This window comes from Heterocephalus glaber, unplaced genomic scaffold (assembly GCF_053883595.1).
Source record: "Heterocephalus glaber isolate CG9 unplaced genomic scaffold, H.glaber_assembly_v1.0 deba00001606, whole genome shotgun sequence".
NCBI classification, from domain to species: Eukaryota; Metazoa; Chordata; class Mammalia; order Rodentia; family Bathyergidae; genus Heterocephalus; species Heterocephalus glaber.
In genome coordinates this window covers 19,306,762-19,328,783 of record NW_028258377.1, presented here as the reverse complement: position 1 = coordinate 19,328,783, position 22,022 = coordinate 19,306,762, and the positions used below count along the sequence as shown (strand labels likewise).

General features: G+C 43.0%; 1 protein-coding gene across 3 annotated transcripts in view; it reads right to left on the bottom strand.

Moving 5' to 3' along the window:
* Positions 1-22,022, bottom strand: part of Insyn2b (inhibitory synaptic factor family member 2B) — a 331,485-nt gene that overhangs the window by 299,051 nt on the left and 10,412 nt on the right. Inside the window, exon 3 of one of the 3 annotated variants that reach the window (XR_015444792.1) lies at positions 13-21,061. The exons of the other annotated variants lie outside the window; for them this stretch is intronic. The gene's annotated coding sequence lies outside the window, so the exon portion shown is untranslated. The remainder of the gene's footprint in view (positions 1-12; positions 21,062-22,022) is intronic. 3 annotated transcript variants of the gene reach the window in all.

Genomic DNA, 22,022 nt, shown 5'->3' with positions numbered 1-22,022 from the left:
ATGAGGAAGCACCTCTAGGTCCAGCTGGATTTGGGCACTCAAATGATACACTGTCAAGGCTTGTTTTCTTAATGTTGTAGTCTATTTCCTTCCACCAGATTGCTTCTGATAATTGACAGCTCCAACTTCATACTCTCTCAGTCAAGCTAGCCTGTAGAAAAAGAAATTCCAGCTGAGCTACTAGGAAGTATAAGATCCAAAGCACTTTTCTTTTTCTCTCCTCTTCTTCAATCCCTTTTCATATCTTTAATTCTGAGATAAAATTAGTAAGGTTGCTATCTTCTGTACTCAAAGATCTTACAATCTCATGGAGAAGATACTGGAGCTATACCAATGACTATTGCATTCTATTATCCTGTTGATGGCAAGTGTGCTCAGATTCTGCACACTTTTATTGGATTTCTGGTACATGCTGGTTCTGCCCTGCTCACTTCTCTTTCTGTAACCTGAGCTGGCCCATGTGTGTGCAGTGCCCACAGAAGGAAACGCTGCTAGGGTGCAGTTCCTGATGGGGGATTCAGTTTGGGCCGCTCAGGCCCGCCCAGTAGTGTCCTGAGCAGGAAGCAGGGGAACTGGAAGCCCCAGAGAACTCCAGTGACTCTGCTTTTTCATCAAGGGATCCCAGAGCTGCAGATAAAGAGGCAGTGTCAAGGGAAGGCATAAATTTTGAGCAAATTTGAGCATAAGCAACAATGGTTGGGACTTAGGTTGAACTGCATCTGTACAATATAAAAATGCTAAAATCAAGAGCTTCTTTCAGAGAGGCCCGTAGTCCCCCAACCTTGTATGCAACAGGTTGTATGAGTATGGTGGGTAGAGTTGTAGGGGAGACAGTTGCTGGCTTCCATCAAATTCTCAAAAAAAGATAGTGATACCTTCCGAATAGGCCCAGAATCTAAAAGCAATACCCCAGTGCTGTCACCTCCCTTGGTCCCAGTCCTGTCTTTTCACCATGTCTTCGGATCTCAATCTACATGCCTCATCTGAATCCAAACCTCCCTCTATACCCCTCACCCTGGCCTGGTTCCAAATTTGGTTCTTCCCACTAGCCATGTCATCATTCCAAGCCTCCGTTTCCTCATCCATAAAATGACCTGTTAAGTAAATCAGCGCACATTTGAGAAGTACATGCAGTGATGAGTTCCTTCATGAATCTTATGTCATCCTCATAATGAGCCTGAGGGCTGGGTCCTGTTAGACAGTTTCACAGCTAAGGACTGATGGAAAGCTAACCATCTTAAGACACAGAGAAGGAAAAGCCAATGAAGTACCCAAGGTGCAAAATTTAAGGAGGCTTCACTCTCAGAGGCTGACCCTGCACTTTCACAGCCCTGAGAGTGGGAGCCTCCTTAAATGTTTCACCCTTGGTCCCACTGTGCCTCACACTCCTGCCACCACCCCCCCATGAAGCCAGTGAGCTCTAGCTGTACTTCACATTGCAGTCCATGCTCTTAACTCCTAGGGGTGCTATAAAGATTCACGATTGCACATTTAGGAAAGAGCCAGTTTACCAATTGGCAAAGAACAGCGCTAAGTAAAGTAGAGCTACAATCCCAGTTTTTTTTAAAGTTAATTTTATTGGTACATTTTAGGTGTACAATATAATGATATTCATCATGGGAAATGTGCACCTTTACATAATCTCTCTTGGTTCTTATTTTTTCCCCCTTCCCCTGCCCTCCCTTCAACCCTCCATCCCTCCCTATTTACAAAGACTTTGTTTCCATTTTTTCATTTTCTCATATTAATTCCATTCCCTTCTTTCCTTTCCCCTAACCCTCCCACTTCTCCTTCCCCTTTGCCCCTTTTCTTCCTATTTCACATTATCTATTATACCTTTTAGTCCTTATTTACACTTTCAGTTTCTCACACTAGAGATACTATTCAGTATTTACATGTGTCCTATTTATTTCACTTAAGAGTATCACCTCAATGTGCATCCATTTAGCAATAAATGTCTCTAATTTCTCAGTTTGGATGGCTGAGTAGTACTCCATTTTATTAAAAAAACAACCCACATTTTCTTGATCCAGTCTCCAGTTGATGGGCAACTGGGCTGTTTCCAAGTTTTAGCTATTACAAACTGTGCTGCTATGAACATGGGTGCACCTGTATCACTGTGGCATGATTCTTTTAATTCTTTGGGGAAGATACCCAACAGGGGAATAGCTGGTTCAAATGGGATTTACAGTCCTAGTTGTTTGAGGTATCTCCAAACTGATTTCCACAGTGGTTGCACCAGTCTGCACTCCCACCAACAATGGAGACGGGTTCCTTTCTCCCCACAGACCTGCCAGCATTTCTTATTGGTTGATTGCTTGATAGCAGCCATTCTTTCTGGGGTGAGGAGGAATCTCAGTGTTGTTTTCATCTGCATCTCTCAAATGACTGGTGATATTGAACATAAAATCCCAGTTTTACCCTCTGTCTCATTGAACTCCTATCTTGCAAATAGAATTGCAGAGTCCTGTAGCCCAGAGGGGCTCCAGGAGGATTTTGTAGGGCATCCTTGCTGCCCTCTCCTAACTTTAGAGCATTGAGTAGTTAGAGGTCAACAGGAATCTTTCTCTGATTGACCCAGGTCTTTGACTGACAGCATTTCCATTAAAACCAGTTCACCTGGTTCCAAATAATACAAACAGTCCCTTCAGGAGCTACCAATTAGGCAGGATTTCAATTTTTTTTTGGTCCAAATTTTTATTACCTTATATTTAAACATTTATTACCTTGCTAGTTTCTGGCAGGAGTGCCCAGACAGAGAGATATGAGAAATAGAACTGCTGAGTGTCCTTAAATTCTTGGCTGAAGGATGCTTCCACCTTCCCTACAATGCTTTGCAGGGTGGGAACCCCCAGGGCACCCTGCCCAGGAGACTAGACCGACAACAGCTCTCTACTGGGCTCGACTTGATAACCCAGGAAGGTTAGGGACTGGGACAGACATAGCAAGCCCTACTGTGTTCTCTAGAGGCCAAGGTTCCAGAGTCCAGGGCTCCAGCAGAGGAATGAGAATTGCAGTGTACTGAAGGTGTATGGGCCAGGCCCTTTAGAACATTGTTCTACTTAAGCCTCACGCACAACCGTTTTGTGCATGAGAAAACTAAGACTCTGAAGTTACCTTATTCCAAGTTCACACCACTGAAGGTGGCAGAACCAGGATTTGAGCTAAGTCCACTTAGTACAATTTACAGGCCTTGCAACCTTCTTTTGCATCTCTGGGCTTCAGTTTCCATTTCCATACAAGATGGATGCCACTAGTACTTACACCATAAAGGTGGTATGAAGCTTAAATAAGAAACCCCATAAGTACTTGGCATGACACCAGGCACACACCAAATATTTGCTGAAAGAACAAGTAACCAAATGAATGGAGCCAGTGCAGTTCCAGCCCTATTTATAGCTGGAACTTCCTCTGTAACTTGCAGAACTCACACGGAGACCCGAGCATGCCAACTTTCCCAGCTGATAATCTTCCTGTCATCTTTCTGAAAACATGTTTCTCCGTGTAAAGGGTTTCTGTGTGAAAATATTCTTTGGTCAATGGCTAAGGCATCTAAGAGAGCTCCTAGGAGCCTCCCAGCTGAATGGGGAGGCCTGCTTGACACTGCTCTCAAAATGTCCCCCTCTGTTACATGTGCCTATTCCTCAGCTCCTGTGAAAAGATGGCCCAACCATACGGTAATCCTAAAACTAGCTTCTGCTCAGCATGCCCTCAAGCACAGGGGCTGTCTCTGCTTGTCTTCAGTTTGCTGTACAGTGGCTGGCCTCTGAGGGATGCTCAATAAATATTTGTGAGATAAGGGAAACCAAAAAAGGAGTTGAACATAAATATGCCAAATCACTAGTTGTTTAGTGTGTAAGCAATTATTGAGGCTTCAGTAAGCACCTTGATACCCAGCAATAACCCATAAGTAGCCCTGGTATCTATATCCAGGAAAGTGTCATCTGCTGCCCTGGGTTTTGCTAAAATATGACTTCCCTGGAGCTATTTGACTGGTTCTCATTGAATGACACTTGGGAAGGAAACTAGGAAGGCAACTGCACCTTTTATGGGTCTGTTGTTTCGGGTTTCCTCTTCCTTGTGCTGTGAGGCACACACATCCTCACTGCTTCTCTCAGAGAACAGAGTGAATCTGTCTTTTTCCAAATGAAGATCATATCACACAAGGAGATTCTATCTGGATTAGTAGGAAGTGCCCTTGGGGGACTGTCCAGGGCCAACATGATGTCTTAGGGCTATCCATCTTTGTCTCCTATAAATCCAGGCTCCACAGAAGCAAACTTCTGACTGCCAATTCCCAAGATTCCACCATCTTTGAATCAGGCAGAGTCTTCTCCCCAGTGCTGAGCAAGCCCAGGGCTGACTGCTGATCACTTCCAAAGGGTGACATCCAAAGAGGTGTCCATGGTAAACAGACAGAGGTGGTAGGCAAGCCTCTGGATACTAGGTATGAGTGGGTGGTATCCTTGAAGTCTAGAGTTAGAAAGACCAGTATTCAAAACTTGGCTCTGGGCCTGGGGATTTAGCTCAGTGGTTCCGGTGCCTGCCGCACAAGCGCAAGGTCCCGAGTTCAATCCCCGGTACCAAAAACAAACAAAAAAACAAACAAATCAAAACTTGGCTCCACCACAAACCAACCATAGGACTTGAGACAAGTTACTTAGTGTCTCAAAACCTCAGTCTCCAAAATGTACAATGAAAATAACAGTCATACCTCATTGTAATAAAATTTAAGGTTAAATGAGCCAAATCCTTTCATGACCTGGAATTTGGGAATACAGATGCTGGTGGATATGTCTCTGTCCTGTATCTGCATTCTCTTGTAATCTGACTTGCTCTCTAGAAGGTCAGGAACCCAGGTGACCAGGTGCCCGACCAGCCCAGTGCCCGACCCATGGAAGAAGGTTATCAGTGGCTAATTGAATGCATATCAGATGAGGCAGAATGTACATTAAAACATTCAGTTGTCATATTATAGTATTGGTTCATATTCCTATCTCCCTAACTAGACTGAGGTCCTAGAGAGTCCAGATGAAACTTACTCTTTTATGTATTCCTAGTCCCTTGCACACACTCAACTTCTCTGACTCCCAGTTTTTCCACCTACAACATAGGAATGGAAACCCTAGTTGGCAGGGTTTTGTGAAGATGATGTGAGCCAATGCATGTAATACATATTACAGGGAGCCTTCATGCTCTAAGGGCCCTATAATGACAACTGAAAGCCCCGTCACACTCACAGGGTGTGGCCACCCGAACTGATTAGTGGATAAACTTAGAGAATGGTCACCTTTAATCAAATGCTGATCTCCTATGCACCAGGACTTGCACTACCTGCTTTAACTGAAGGTACAAAGTGGCTAAGTAACTTGCCCAAGATCAGACAGCTACTAACCGGGAGGCCTGAGACTTGAACCAGACATCCAGCACCACAGCTGCCATGATGAAACTTCACTATTCAGCTTCCTTAAAGTGGTCCTATGGTTTAGATATAAAAAGTCCCCCCAAAGTCCCAGGTATTCAGAGGTGGAGCTTTCAGGTGATTGGATCATGAGAGCTCTAACTTCATCAATGGATTAAACCACTGATAAATTCATAATTTGATGGTATTATTGGAAGGTAATGGAAAATTAGGAGGCGGGGAGGAGGTGAAGAGAGTGGGTTATGGGGGGTGAGATTTTGGGATCTGTAGTTTGTCCCTGGCCCTTCCCTCCCCTTCCCTTCCCTTTTCTCTTCTCTGTCTCTCCTCTTCCCTTCCTCCTCCTCCTCTTCCTCTTCTTCTTCTCCTTCTACCTTTCCTCTTCCCCTCCTCCCTCTTCTCTCTCCATTCCTCCCTCCCTCTCTTCCCTCTCTTCTTCTTGGCTGCCATGAGGTAAGCAACTTTCCCTTCCTCTGCTACACCTTTCTTTCATGATGTTTGCCCTGCCACAGGTCTAAAAACAATGGAGCCAGCTGATCATGGACTGAAACCATAAGCCAAAATAATCCTTTCCTCCTTTAAGTTGTTTCTGTCAGTGACAGAAAGCTGACTAACACAGGTGGGATTTATCATCCTCAGCACTATTGACATTTGGGGCCAGACTGTTCTTCGTTTTATTCTGGGAGGTTGTCCTGTGCATGGTAGGATCTTTACCATTATCCCTGCCTCTACCCACTGGATGCTTCTAATACCCTCTGCCAGGTTATGATAATCAAATGTGTCTCTTAGACATTGACAAAGGCCCCTGGGATTGAGAGCTCACAGTTGAAAACAGCTCTAAATCCCTCTCCCAGTCCCTGAGCAGCTCTTTTCCCACCAGCACCCTGGGGTCATCACCTCCTGGGACAAAAGAACCTCCATAAATAAGAAGTTTGAGTGCGGTGTCAGCTCCTCTGGCTTGTGTACTACCTGGTGAGCCAAGCTGCTCTCACAGAATCCCTTTTCCCCTCAGCCAGGGTCTGAGCATCTGCCCAGTTACCCAGCTCAGAAATGAAGGCATCACTTGTGCCCCCTTTTCTTCCTCACCAACCCCATCTCACCTCTCACCCAGTCCTACTGGCACCTCCTCCTGAGCGCTACTCAGATCCATTCCTTCCATTTATTCCTTGCCCTCCTCACCATGCTCTCTTCAGCTCCCCCAATCCCGGCCACCATATCTAACCTCTGGATCAGCCTCCCAGCCAGTCCTTGTCTCCAATCCTACCTTCACAAGTACAGCACGATCTTTCCAAAATATTAATCTAGTTAATCCCTGCTTTGGGTGTTTCCTGAGAGGGTTTTCTGCTCCGGAAAGAGTTGAAGTGACGGCAGGGCTAAGTCGCTCGAAGTTCTGAGTAAGATATGAATGGGCCTCCATCTACATCCTTAGCTCCCTGCCCCGCAATGATGGGCCGACCTTTCAGTGTCCTTCACTACTCAGCAAGCTCTGCATAAAGAGAGACAGTTCCTGAATTCCTCAGTTCCTGGATTCTCAGTGTCTGGCACAGGACGTGCACTTAGCTGGTTGGATGGATGGATGGATGGATGAATGGATGGATGGACAGGCAGGTGCAGTTTTTAAGCTCAGAAAATCAGCCTGAGTCCACTGCAGGCTCCTGAAATGTTTGTAGGGTGAACATCTTCTGCCCTCAAGTGGTTTCTCCATTATAAGAGCAAGATGAGTATTCTTCCTGTAGGGACATTTTAGATCCAGAGAAGGGGATGTGCAAACTGGCACAGGACATAGACAAGATGGAGCAGATTACTATTTAAGTGCCTGAGAGGTCACTTCTGAGTCAGGACTATGGGAAGTGCCTATAGGAAGGAGAGTCACTGCCCAAAAAGCCTGGCCCCGGAGATTAAGAATGTTTGATGGCCTTTATTTGTGGAAGAATGAACAACAGTCGTAAGTGTGTTTATTTGACAGGTGGAATCTCACCTGTCCAGGGGTTTTCTTTCCAGGGTGAGGAACAGGTTTGTTCTAGCAGAGAGGCTACTGGGACCAGCATGGCCATGGCTATGTTAAAGCACACAAAGTACCCAGCTCCCTTTCTCTTCTGCAGCACCCTGACCCTCCCCTACCTGGGCCTGACTCCCAGGAAGGGGGCCAGCCAGCCAGAACTTGGGGCTGGAGACAGTGACAGCTGCACCTGCCCAGAGCCAACAAGATTTGTTCCCCTGGCTTTTCCACATCAGTGATTCCAAGATCAGATCTGATTGCCCATGCTCCTTCTGAGGCTTGCCAGGGGCAGAGCAGGGGCTCAGGGTAATTTTATATCTGAGTTACCTACAGAGAGGCACTCCAGGAGGTGGCAGATAGATATTATTCCCCTTTATTCCCCTTCCCATCCACATACACAAACCAAGAAAGTGAGTAGTAGGAGCAAAGGAGCCAGCCAGAGACAGGCTAAATAAAGGGTCATTTGAGGTTAAGCAAGGTAAGAAAGAGGAGCAATCAATGCCTGTTTGGTCTTGGGCCAGCGAGCTACTAGCCAAATGAAAATTAAGGCTCCAGCTCACAGGATCTGGAGTCAGAGCCCAGATTCTTTAAGTCAGGACAATTTAACAATGGTTTCTAAGAAGGCAGACTCTAGAGTCATGGAGAACAGAGTTCCAACCCAGTTTCCCCTCTCCCATCTGTGGGACCTTGGGAAAATCCCTTTACTTCTCTAAGTCTCAGCTTCCCAAACTGTAAAATGGAGATTATTGTGAAGATCAGGTGCTGGAAGATTATGGATGCCTGGTGCAATTTATCTTTGTAGTAAGAGATCCTGACAAGGTGTGGGGAACAGGATGAAGTGGCCAATATAAGATGAGGGAAAAGTGGGGTGATTGGAGAAGAAAATACATCAGGAATTTCCCTGGGCTTCATTTTTCCATGTTCCACATGACAGACAGCTATCTGTTAGTAGGGCAATAGGCTCTTCTTTGACAGTTATGACAAGTGCCACTCTCCTGCCACCCAAAAGACTTCTTCCTTGTAGACAGACCCCATTTCCCTTCACAGAGCCTGAAAACAGTGGACATAGTCTTTCATAGCCTTCCTTGCACATGGGTATATGAGCTATTCATGGAAATAAACATCCTTCTTTTGGTAGACATTGATTTTGATGTTTATAATGCTGTGAGCTGCAGCTGCTATGTTGCAGGTGTATGGGATGAGCCTTATACATCAAAGTACAAAGGATCAGAAAGATGGGAGGAACATTCTGGAATTTTCCTGGTTTTGAAGTTCCTGTAATGAGGGAGAATAAATGAACTCATTACTTATGTCACTTCTAGTCAGGTCTTTTATTATTTGAAGCAAAAACACTGCCCTAGTGTCAGCTTTTTGTGTTCAAGGAAGACATTTTAACCCATTGTGGCTCTGGGGTGCTATTGTATACCACATGTTACCAGAACCTTCTGCTGCCTTTCTCCAGCTGGGGTGGGAAATATAGACCCTATGTCACTGAAAGCTGCTGGATTAGAGACCAAACCACATCCCAGCACCCCAGACCTCCAGAAACAAACTGGAAAGTCACTTCCCTACCTGTCCTGGCCTGGTGTCACCCTACATGTTCACTATTTCTATTGACAAAGTAGACTCCAGGGACAACAGATCAGCCAGCCCTAGAGAAGGTATAAAGATGTGGAGCTATAAGTACATGTCTCTACTCATGTATTTAATAAACACTTATCTAAAACCTTAATATCCCCCCAAACTTTACAAAAATAAAATTTGGTATTTGCTTTTGTAATCCTTTCAAACTCAAGTATTTCAATGTAGTTCATGAACACCAAAATGTTGGAAACCACCATATTGTGCAAGTTGCTAACCCTTCTATGCTTCAGTTTCATTCTCTGGGAAAAGGTAATATAGTTCCTCAAGTGGCCTGGCTGGTTCTAAGGATCAATTAGTAGGCATGGTTTCCAGACCCCTTTGAAAGCAGAAATGTGCTTGCTATGGATGGAGGTCTAGATGTGGGGATGGCTTCATGCTCTGGTATCTCGTGGACCTGATTTACAATACTGGAAGGAAAATGAGGTGTAAACCTGTACAAATGATTTGACTTCTGTCTTGGTTACTTTTCTTGTTGCTGAGACAAAATACCTGACACCCAAAGTTAAAGGAGGAAAGGTTTATTTAGCTCTGTTTGTGGAGGTTTCAGTCCATAACTGTCTGGCTCCAAGGCAGGGTAGCATGGTAGACAGGCATCACAGAGGAGAAACAGTTCATGGTGGGAAAAAGGTAGTAAAGCAAGAAGGGACAAGACAAGCCTCCTCCTGTCCCTTATATAGTATCCAGGCCACCAGGATTAGGGCGGTGCCAAACCAATCCGTGGACTGATTTAGTAATCACCCACCCTTAATCCTAGCATTGTACCATGAATCACTCACACACTCTAGATTCAGCCACCTCTGAAAAACCCCCACTTATGACTGCATGAGGCTTTGGGGGGACATCTAGACACAAGCCATAACAACTTCTATGGGCCTCAGTGTCCACACCAATTAAATGGGAACACAGGGTTCCCATTATCAGGTACTATCAGGACACCTTGCACTGACAGTGGAAGGTCTTGGCACACGAAAATGTTCAATAAATATTCTCCATTTTATTGCTGTTTATGTTCTGGCTCCTGTTAGATCTGTGGGGTTCATGAAACATTTTCTATGAAAGCCTTAGAAAACTCTCCTGGCAAAATTCATTTTAATATAAGAATTAAGCACATAGACACTTTCATGCAGAGGAGGAGGGCCCTCTCCATAAACAAATAAACTATGGCACAGTCAGGCTGTCAGAGCAGAGGTCCCTGCAAACAGCATCCTGATCCCAGCCTCACCCTCTCAACCCCATGCCACCAACCAGGAAACTGAAACTCAGAAAGGAAAGAGTTTGCCCAAGCTCACATAGCAGAAGCCCAGATCTGACTTCCAGGGTAATACCGTCCCAAAGCAGAAGCACGCAGAGTTAGTGATCAACACAAGAAAGCCAGGAGTTCTAGCTGAAAAACACTGATGAGGGTAGCAAAAGGAAGAATGGAGAAAACTCAAACTCTGCTCTGCTTCTTACCTTTCTAGTGTCAATTGTCCCTCCATAACCTGATATTCTTTCCCTGTTCACCTCCAACAGATATTCTTAGAAAATGGATCATGAGCATTTGAATTTTATTACAAAGGATATGCTCAAATATTAAAAGTTCAGGCTTCAGGGACTTGGGTAAGATAGTTACAAATTAAGCACTTGATTAAGTCTATATTTCTCGAGATCTAGTCTGTGCCTGGCCCTAGCACTATGACAAACACTGAATACAAAGACAATTTATCCAGGACTGGTTTCAGAGTCGAATGAGGGAGTTCTGAGTGCTAAAGTATGCTGGGGTGTGAAAAATACATTGAGCTGAACATTTGTAATTTCCATACTATTCTGGAAGTATGTTATTCTCCAACGACAAGCTGTCAAAATCTTAGTTCAAAACCTTGTGTACCTCTCTGCTAACTATGCAATAAATGTTAATATTGCTAGTGTCCAGTAGGAGCAGTAGCTATGCTCCCAGCACAGGCTTCACCAAAATCTGAGTCTATGAGTTTGCTGGTCTCTAGAGTTTGGGAGGGGCTGAGACTGCTTGAGGAAACTCAGCCATCAAGGCCAAGGGGCTCAAGGTCATAGAGATCAATAGAAGTCGAGTCAGACAGAGCCTAGCTGTACCTCCCCCCTACCACCACCATCATTACCAGTCTCCTCCCCCTTCCCTGGCTGCCTCCCAGGCTGGCTCGTGTCTGCACCCAGCAGGGGAGTGGGGGCCCATTAATTCCTAGGCAAATGGGCTCTGGGCACACGTGCAAGCAACAGGTCCCAGGACAGCTCAAACAGGCCTGGACTGCCTGGTGCCCTGCAGCAGCTACCCCCTGGCCTCTAAATGATGGTGTGGAGCACTTGGTTGTTTTGAGGGTAAACAGGAGGGCTGGAGTGACTGGGGAGGCAGGTATGCACCTCTACCGAGCCAAAACAGGGGGAGATGTGGAGCTCTCCTGAACCCTGGGAGGCTGCTCAGGAACAGCTGGGGGCCAGCCTGGGCTGGAGGCTGCTGTCAGAGTCAATATCAGTTGTCCTTAGAAGGAGGGGCTTTGCTTTGTCTACCTCCAGTGGACTCTACATGCTCCATCTTGGCAGCTTCTGGCCAAGGTGAGACAAGAGTAGGTCAGCATTCACCTCTCCACATGGGAAGGGGACAAGAGAACCTGCGAAGAGAATAGTGGGAGCCACATTCTGCCTCCATCTATGTCTCCCCAGTGCCTGGTAAAGTTCTTGGGTCCCTGGCTAAGAGGCAGTGTGACAAAACACATTACATACAGACCCAGACTGTGTGGGTCCAGTTTCCTAGCCTCTCAATGCCTCAATTCCCTCATTTCTAAAATGCAGCTGTTGTCAGCACTGACCACCCAGTAATTTAAGTGGCTAAAAGGCCATGTCAATGAGTCCTGTTCTCAGCAAGCAATCACCACTTGAGATAATCACTTAAAGTACTTAGTAGTAAAATAAACCAGACACAGGTTAAATATCTTATATGAGAAACCCAAAATATGAATAAAGAGCAAAATAAAAGATAAGTGATATGAAACAGAGAGGTAGACTTTGTAAAGAAAGGAAGAAGACCTAGGGATGGGGAAAGACAGGAGGGCAGGGAGGAGAAGTAAAAATGATTAAGATGTATTTGTACATGTGCTGCCGAAGTGAGCACTGATTAAGATGTATTTGTATGAATTCCCTAAGATGAATATAATTGTTGTGGATCACAAACATGTACTAATTAAAATTAGTATGCAAACAAAATTACAAAACCCGATTTAAGAAATTAAAAATGAAGTACTTAGCAAAATAAAGTGTCAGTAAAGACAGACCTGACCTAAGAGTCACTAAATGCCAGCTGTTGCTACTTCTAATAGTATCAAAGTTACCATTTTAAAGCAGTTGACTGGTACCTGAGAACTTTGGAACTTTCCCATTTTGCCTGGAGTCAATGGTCTGCATTTGCATCTGGCTCCGCTTTTGGGGATACAACATTAGATAACTCTATCAGCCTCAGTATCCTTGTTCATAAAATGGGCCAAATGGATGAATATCCTGCAGGAGTATGTATTCATAGAACTTGGTGTTTGTGTGAAGAGAATATGATTGCCAGGCACACAGAGGTATCTGACTTAAAACTTTTCTTTCCTCCTCCCCTCAAAGTCTCTCTCTCTCTCTCTCTCTCTCTCTCTCTGAGATTGACAAAGCCCAGATTAGTGACCAGTGACAAAGTTAGCTTTATCAGCTTCAGCCACCAAGGGTATTTGCATATTGGTAGAGAATCTGGAACATGAAAACATCTTTTGTTTCAAGAGATGTTTGCAAATGGTAGGATTACCATGTTTCTTTCATTTTCTCATTTACTCATTTCATTCACTGAAGACTATGTTGTGGGGTAGACTTCTAACAACTTTATTTCATTACAAAACAATGGATACATATATTTAGAAAAAAGCAGACAATTCAGAGATGAACAGAAATAAATCAAGTAAATTCTTAAATCTCCTTTCTTCCCTTCATGTCTCTTTTCAGTTTCCATCTCCATGTAAGCAATGTTGACAACTGGTGTGGATCATTCCATATCTCTCTTTAGGGTCACAGAACCATGCATGTTTCTGGTGGTTTATTTTTTTTAAAATCATAGTATACACATTTTTAATACATATTTCTTTTTTCAATAAATGAATCATGACCATCTCTCCAGATCAATTTTTAAATTCCATTATTGTTCAGAGCTGTTAACTCAACACTGTGGAGTACCATAGTTTGAGTTCATTCAGCCTGTCTTCCACAGCCATACATTTGTTTTGTGTTTCTTTTTTTCCATTTTCCACTTGACAATCACAACAAATGCAGCAATTATCATCTTTTTACATGGATCCTTATGAGCCTTCATTTCTCCTGGTTAGTCCTAGAAGTGCAATTTCTACTCAAAGTGAAAGTACTACTTGTACCCTTATTTAAACTGAAGATCTGCTGACTATAACACAACATTCTAGAGAGCCTGGAGATCTGGCAGGAAGGTGGGGTACCATGTTTTTCTAAGGACCAAGCACACGGCTTCACAGATTATCTTGATGAATTCTCCCATTTAGCCTGAAATTTGAGGGGCACGGATAGAAAGTATTCATTAAACAGATATGGAAATGGAGGCCCTTGGAGAAGAAGGCACCTGCTTAACTTGGGGGATTCTGAGACATCAGCCTGACTCTATAGAACTGAAGAGCCAGAACCATCACCACCTCAGATTTGCTGCTGTGGACTGAGCCATACACAGATGTCTGGGATGGGGAGACCAGAAAGTTTCCAAAAATGTTTGGCATCTGGTGTCAAGGCAGTTGGATAGCCTCAGGGGCTACCTCTTGTTAGGAATGGTCAGTATTATTAGCTGCCTTTCTTTTGCTTAGAGATCTACCAACATTCTGGCTAAATGCCAACCTTAACCAAAAGAAAGAAGAGATTTACCCATCTAGAATGCTGAAGGACACTGGTAAGGTCTCTGTCCTTTCTTATTGCCAGCAGGCTGGGAAGAAGCCAATGCTTTGCAGATGACCTCCAGGGCCCACCAGAATAGACTGGCTGAAATCTTCCAGGGCAAGAGCACCAGCCAGAGCACAGTGGGAATGTTAGCATTTCTCAATCCATGGACACCTCACGGAGGGAGGAGAATTCTTTTTCAAGTTCTGGGTTATTGGGCCTGGGAAGAGGCTTCTAGTCCTTCAAATAACTAATTTGCATAGTGAATAAACTGAAGCAGACAGATTAGAGATGGAACAAATGAGAAGACACAAGAGATGATGCACAAAAAGAGAGAGAGAGAGAGAGAGAGAGAGAGACTAAATTACTGGAGCCAGAGGCAAACATTCTCAAGGTCAGCACAGGTATCACTCAAATGGAGTATTTGAGTCCTGTTTGACTATGGGGATAGAGAGATGGTAGGGTCAGAGATTATCCAGAACTGATCCATTTCCCAAAGCAGGATTGCATGTAGTAGAAGTGCTGCCAAACAACTGACCTCTATATTGCCCATTTGGCTTTGAAGAGCCCCTTTCTTCCACAAGATGTCAGAGTCCTTAAAAATGGCCAGAGCAGACAGAAGCTGGAGATCCACTGTTCCCACAAGGAGAGTGAGGTTAAAATCTCCAAGGGGAAAGGGAAGAATTGGAAGGCCTGGCATCCAGCAGTCTGAAGGATTCTGAAGACAAGTTTTCTTGCAAGCCTCAGAGGCCCTGCCTGTTAATCTCCAAGCCCCTTTCCCGCCAAAATGCTCACGGCTGGAGAGCCATGGGTCTTCGGTCTCATCAGGGTGTCTGAGCCACCTCTGGCAGAGGCCAAGGTGGAGGAGATAATAGATGGCTTACTTCAGATATTTAAAAAAAAAAAGCCTTAAATGTTTTAGTGTTTGACAGATCCCAGGCCCCAAACTAAGGAGTCCAAGTCAGATTTGACTCTTGAAGGCAAGGGATTTCTTGGCCCTTTCTTTGCCCATGTGCTGGACACCAGCCCAGCAGCCTTCTTTAGACCCGGGCCTGATTACATGGAGAGTGAAAGCTGGCAAGTGTTAAAACTACAGAGCCCTGAGCTCTGATCCTCTCAGGTGCTGACAGCAGTGTGCCTTTAGCAGGTCACTTCACCTCTCTGAGTCTCAGTCCAGTGCTCTGCCATTAAGAACGGGTAAAGGAATAATGTGAAGGGAAAAACAAAGAACGGCATCTATGGAGCACTTAGCTCAGGCCCCAGCAAGGAGTGATCAATAAATTACCCCATTCTTCCCTTATGGACCTTCTGTCAGGTCTTTCTGTCACCAGAAAAGAAGCTGTCAGATGCAAGTTTGCATAAAAATCCTCTGGACCACTACTGGTCAAAGTGACCTCTACTGGTCTGACTCAGAGACCTGGGGAGGGCCCAGGAATCTGGCCCCCAGTGGCTCAAGAGCCAGAAGATGAGCAGGAGTCAGAGGGATCCATGTGCACTAAGAAATGCACTGGGTTCTAAGTTGTTTCTGTTGACTCAGGAAGTGCTCTCTTGCTCTCCCACTCTCCAGGCTGCACTACCTCCTCCAATCTGTGGAGGGCTGGGAATTAATGCCCTGTATGGCTTGGACCAGATCAGCCCCTATTTACTAAGCAGAATGGAATAGTGGGAAAAAGAGGTTGCAGGGGAGGCCAAGCATCCTAATTCAGTGCCCCTCTTGTCCCTTCACTGTTGAAGCCCCATAGCCTAGGCCTCAACTATTGTCATAACAATGGGAGCCCCAGTAGGACAGCCTTAGGTCCCCTTTAGCTGACAGCACAGCTCAGTTCCCAAAGACATCTGAGGGTTTCCCAGGCTCATGCTGCCCCCTAAAGGTCATCTGTTGAAACTTTTGCTCCTGAGCCTGTCAATGCTCGGCAGAAGCTGGGAAAAATGAAGCCATGGGCACCCAGAGCCCAGCTACAACCTCCTGTCTGGATAGCAACAGAGTACAGAGGAAAAGATCTACACATTGCAACGATTCAGCCACTGCCCTTAACTTCTCTTTCATAAAACTGGAATCATGATGCCAGCCACACACAGCCTTTGAGGGAACTAAAGGTATATGGCCAAGAGAAGAACATAATTATAATTATTCTAGTTGAGCGTGGAGAGCTTATTATAAGCAAGCCACTGTGCTTTACACATATCAACTCATTACATCTTCTCCGAAGACAAACTTCTGAAGGAGGAACTATTAGCATCCCTTTACAAAGGAGAAAAATGAGATTCATAGAGAGGCAGTGATTTGCCCAAAGTCACACACTCTTCAAGAACACAGCCAGGTGGTGAGTTGCTCCCAGCGCACAAGAGGAGGCTTCCAGGCCACCACACCACCCCCGCTAGCACACAGGAGGCAAGCTGCACAGGTGCCCGCAGCACCCCCACTCCTTTCAAAATGAAAAGACACATAAACAAGTTTCAAATCAGACTTCCAGATCACCTACAGCAACCCCAAAGGGAAAGGAGATGAAACATTCTGATACTCAAACACCTGGACTCCCTGAACTGGTAACAAAAGAAGACCTGGAAAAAATGAAATTAGAAATAATTTCTCACATAACAGCAGAGATTGTGCTCATAGTGCAAGACATGATTAATAAATCTAGAGAGGAGCTCAGGAACATGATGGAATCCCAACATAGGAAACAAATGGAATCCATAAAACAGATGCAAACAGATTTCCAGATCAAAAACTCCATTGAAAGTCTATGCAGCAGAATGAGCCAATGTGAGGACAGAATTTCAGATATAGAAGATAAGATTGCAATTAGTGACCAGGAAAAGAAAAATTGCTTCAAAATTGTAAGGGATCATGAGAAATCAATCCAGCAGCTGCTAGACAATGCAAAGAAGAATAGCATAAGACTGATTGGAGTCAATGAAGAAACAAGAGAAAGTGCAGATGACATAAAAAAAACTGTTCACAGAAGTGATGGCAGAAAACTTCCCAAGGAGGGGAAAAGAACTTGACATAAAGATAAGTGAGGAATATAAGACTCCAACTAGCCTTGATCAAAAAAAAAAATCTACACAGAGGCATATAATTGTTAAAATTCCAGAAACCCAACAGAAGAACAAAATTCTACAAGCAGTGAGAGAAAAGAAACAAATCACATACAAAGGAAAGCCCATCAGAATCACAGCAGACTTCTCAATGCAAACCCTCAAGGCAAGAAGAGCTTGGAGTGATGTATTTCAAGCCCTAAAAGAAAATAGCCTCCAAACTAGATTGATGTACCCTCCAAAATTATCTTTCAAAATTGATGGAGAAATAAGATACTTTCATGACAAAGAGCACCTTACAAACTTCATGAATACCAAACCAGCACTACAAAAAATTTTAGACCATATCCTAGGAAAAGACAATGAGGATCACAACCCCAGGAAGCCCAGCAGAATGAATCTGTCGGGCATGACAAGAAATTAAATCCAAAGGGGGAGAATCCAACAAACACAAAAAGTCATGACAATGATAAGTCAATATGTATGAGTTATAACCATCAATGTTAATGGTCTCAGTTCACCAATCAAAAGAAAGAGACTGGCAGAATGGGTCAAGAAGCAAGATCCAACAATATGCTGCATAGAAGAAACACTTAATTCAAAGAAACTCATAGTCTGAAAGTTAAAGGATGGAAAACAATACTCCATGTGACAGGAACCAGAAAAAAAGCAGGAGTAGCTATCCTCTTTGCAGATCAAGTAGATCTCAAACCAAAATCTGAAACACTCTGGTCCCAAGAATTTCAGATAAGGGATACTCAACTGGAATGTACAAATCTATTGTGAACATGTGTTTTCATTCCTCTCAAGTAAAAACTTAAGAACAGGACTGTTGTTTATTAACAGTAATACAAGAAATTTCCATATTGTTTTCCAAAATGGTTTTATCATTTTACATTCACATTAGCAGTATGAGAAAGTTCTAATTGGTTCAGACCTGAGCTGACATTTGTTCTTTTAAAACTTTTAACTTCATCTCCCTAATGAGTGTATAATTCAATCTTTTGATAGTACTGATTAGTATTTTTCTGATTCTAGTGTTGCACACCTTTCCTTGTTCTGTATTGGCTATTTACCATCTTCTTTTGTCTAATTTTTAATTGGATTGTCTATTAATAAGCTGTAAGAGTTCTTTATATATTCTGGTCATAGGTTATATGCATTATAAATATGGTCAGTTTAAGGACTACTTTTCACTTTCTTAATGATGTCATTTAAAGTTCTAAATTTTGATGGAATCTCATTTATCAAAGTTTCTTTTATACATCATGTTTTTTATATCCTAGGAAATTCTTGCCTACCCTAAATTCATATACATTTTCCCTTGTAATTTCTTCTTCAAGTTTTATAGTTTTAGTCTTTCATATTTAGGTTCATAGATCCTTTCAAGTTATTTTTATATATATAAATAAAGTTTAGTTTAATTTTTTATATACGGATACCAGGTGTTCTAGTGCCATTTGCTGAAAACACTATCTTTTCCTCGGCTCTTGAATGGAGTTTATGTTCTATAAAATGTTAATGTTAAATAATCTTTCAAAATTCAGTGGACCATATATGTGTGGTTCTATTTTTAGATTCTCTGTTTTATTCCAATGATGTATATGTCTTTCCTTACATCAATACTAGTAGTCAACTGCCTTGACTACTATAGCTTTAGAGTAAGTCTTAAAATTAGGTACTAAATGTCTTCCAATAGTTTTTCTTTTTCTTTTTAGTTTTCTAGGTCCTTTGTACTCCTACATAACTTTTAAATTTCAATATCCAGTTCTTCCTTTATAGTAAGTATACATAGACCTGAATTTTTATATATACCTTGTGTTTTCTAATCCTGCTAAAATCAAATACAATCCTGCTAAATTCAAATACAAGTTCTAGGGGCTCCTTGAGATTTCTTAGTATTTTCTCTGTAGATGATCATTTCATCCACATATAAAGATTTTACTTCTACCTTGCCAATTGTATGCTAATTGTGTCTTTTTAGTGCCAGAGTATTTTGGTTTGGGCCTATGTTTCAAAGTTTAATGGACAGATGAAGAGTAGGCATATCTCCCCTTGTTCCCCACCTTAGGGAGAAAGCATTGTATCTTCTCCATTCATATAAGGCATTCTCACTGGAAGTATGGAGTACATGTCTTTGATCTGTTGAGAAGGTTCTGTTCTACTTCTAGACTCCTGATAGCTTTTACCATGAACAGCTGTAGAATTTAGTCCAATACTTTTTCTCCAACTAGTGACGGGATCATATGGCTTTTTCCTTTCCTCTGTTAAAATGATGACTTTTGGGGCTGGATCTTCCAATGCTGAACCAACACTGCTATCCCTATAATAAAACCACTTTCTACATACTGCCAGATCTGACTTCCAAGTTTGTTTTATTAAACAAATTCCTATCTATGTTCATACTTTTTTTTTTTTTTTTGGTACTGGGGATTGAACTCAGGTCCTTGCGCTTGTGCAGCAGGTGGCAAAACCACTGAGCTAAAACCCCGGCCCCTATGTTCATACTTTTTTCTATTAACTTTATCCAGCTTTAGTATTAGCACAATGTTGATTTCCTAAAATGATGGGAGAAGTGTTTCTTCTTTTTTTGCTTTAAATATTAGATATAATTTATTAGTTAAAATGTATATGAGCCTGTTGTTGTCATATAGGTAGGTTTTCAAGCTAGGAATATACTTTCTTTAATAGGTGTTATTCAAATTTTATATTTCCTCCAGAGTAAGTTCCATTAATTTGTCTTCCAAGGTACTTCTTAGAAGTCATCAAATTTATTTCAAAAAAGATTTTTGTAATATGCTTTCTATACCCTTTTAAATTCTGTAACATCTGTGGTAATGTCTCCTAGATATTGATACTATAATTTTAACAATGTATAATTGATATTGTGTAATAGGAAGAAAAGGTCTAAAGGAGCAGGGGAAGTGGGAGGGGTAGGGGAAAGGAAAGAAGGGAAAAGAAAAAAATATGACAAAAGGAAAAAAATGGAAACAAAGTCTTTGCAAATAGGGAAGGGTGGAGGGGGTGAAGGGAGAGCAGGGGAAGGGGAAAAAAAGAATAAGAACCAAGACAGTCATGTAATGGTACAAGATCCCAATGATGAATATAACTGTATTGTATACCTAAAATGTACCAATAAACTTAATGGGGGAATAAAAAGAGCACCACCAGGTTGCCAGCCCAGGCATGTGTGACACCAGACCCTTGTCCTTCACCCACCACTGATTTCTGCTTCTTGGTAAGTCCAATTTACTCTCTGTCATCACCTCTGTATTCCCTTTCCCCTGTTTCTCTCCAAGCTTCTTCATCTTTTCTTGGTTTTCTGTTGTCTTCATTTGACTTGGTTTTCTGTTGTCTTTATTTGGCTTGCATGTCACCTTCCCCAAGTCCCTCCCAGCATCATGGTCTTGGCAGAGGAAACTCATGTCTGTGCACAGAGGGAGAACACTTCTACTCAGATTGTGAAGCACAGGACAGTGACACACAGGGAGACACTCTGGACCTGGATCCTGGTGCAAAAGATGCCTAGAGCCACATCCCAGCCTCCAGTTTGCACAGATGTTGATGACGCAGAGACTATTGTAGGTTTATGGTCAAGGGGCTCCTGGAGCATCACTGTGCCAGTAGCAAGGATGGTGGCTCACAGTTATTAAGCACTGACTGACTTCCAGGCACTGGGCAATGTCTGCTCTCACTGAATTAACCACTGAGATAACGGTGAAATTGTTTGTACAGGTCCATTTGATAGGAAAGAAGCCTGTGTGATTGGTGAATAAAGATAACTGCAGAGCTAATTAGGGTCTTATAATGCAAGGGGGGGTTGGGGAAGAACCGTAAGTACAATCCTTGTTTCCACTAGGAACCAAAAAATGGGCAAATTCCAAAATGGGAATTAGAAGTTGCTTCTTCTTTTTTTTTTTTTTTTTTTAGAAGTTGCTTCTTACTGAGTGAAGGTTCCATACAGTCTTAACTGAGGGTTTACGAGGAATGAGAATCTCACAAAATTCTTCTACTGAAATTTGTCCTTGGTCCTACAGGAGATAACAGGAAAAGAACACGGCATTGTGCTCATTTAAAATGGTAGTTATTGAACGTCTCCACTGACTCTTCCCAATACTCTTTACTTTGAACTTGGGACACAGGGGACAGGAGACTTGGAAATAGCCTTTTAAAAAAATTCTTCACTTCCCTGTTTCTGGCAGCAGTCCCCACTCTGCCCTATGATATGCTGTAGTGTGAAAATCTCTAAGCTGGGAATTGAAATTTTGGGTAACAGTTCCAGTTTCCTGGACTGCCACTGTGTCCCAGGCAGATGAGAAGGTCTGGCGACCTCCATTTGTTCATTGTTAAAGTCAAGGAGTTGAACTTGATGGGAAATTTCTAGCATCTTGACATTCTTGGATTTACCTCTTGTAAAGATGAAGCTGTTGCCTTCTCTTCCTGGCCATACAGAATTCAAGTGTACATGAATTATCTTTGTACCACCCGGGGCTAATCCAGGGCCTGTCACAGTGGGAAGGACCAATGATTCTAGCCCTGACTTGGCCATTTACCAACTGAGGGCACATGTCAAGCCACATGGGATGAACTTACTACCTCTATCACAAAGCTATTGGGGATGACTATATATATATATCACTTACCGCACAGTAGGTACTTAGAAATCCTCTGTTGCCTGAATGACAGGGCTCATCTGGAGGTGGACTTAACTAAATTACTGGCTTAAAAAATGGAACACTTGGGCTGGGGATTTAGCTCAGTGGTGCCACTGCCTGCCTCACAAGTGCCAGGTCCTGAGTTCGATCCCTAGTACCAAAAAAAAGGAATACTTCCTGCTCTAAAGTAACTTGGACACATTTATCCCTATCAAAGATCAGTTCCCAGCAAAGGACATGCTTCATAGCACCAGTAAGCGCACCTGGAAATCAGGAGCTCTGTTATTTTCCCTAATGTTTTTGGAAATAGCTACAGAGTTAAATCTATTGATGCAAA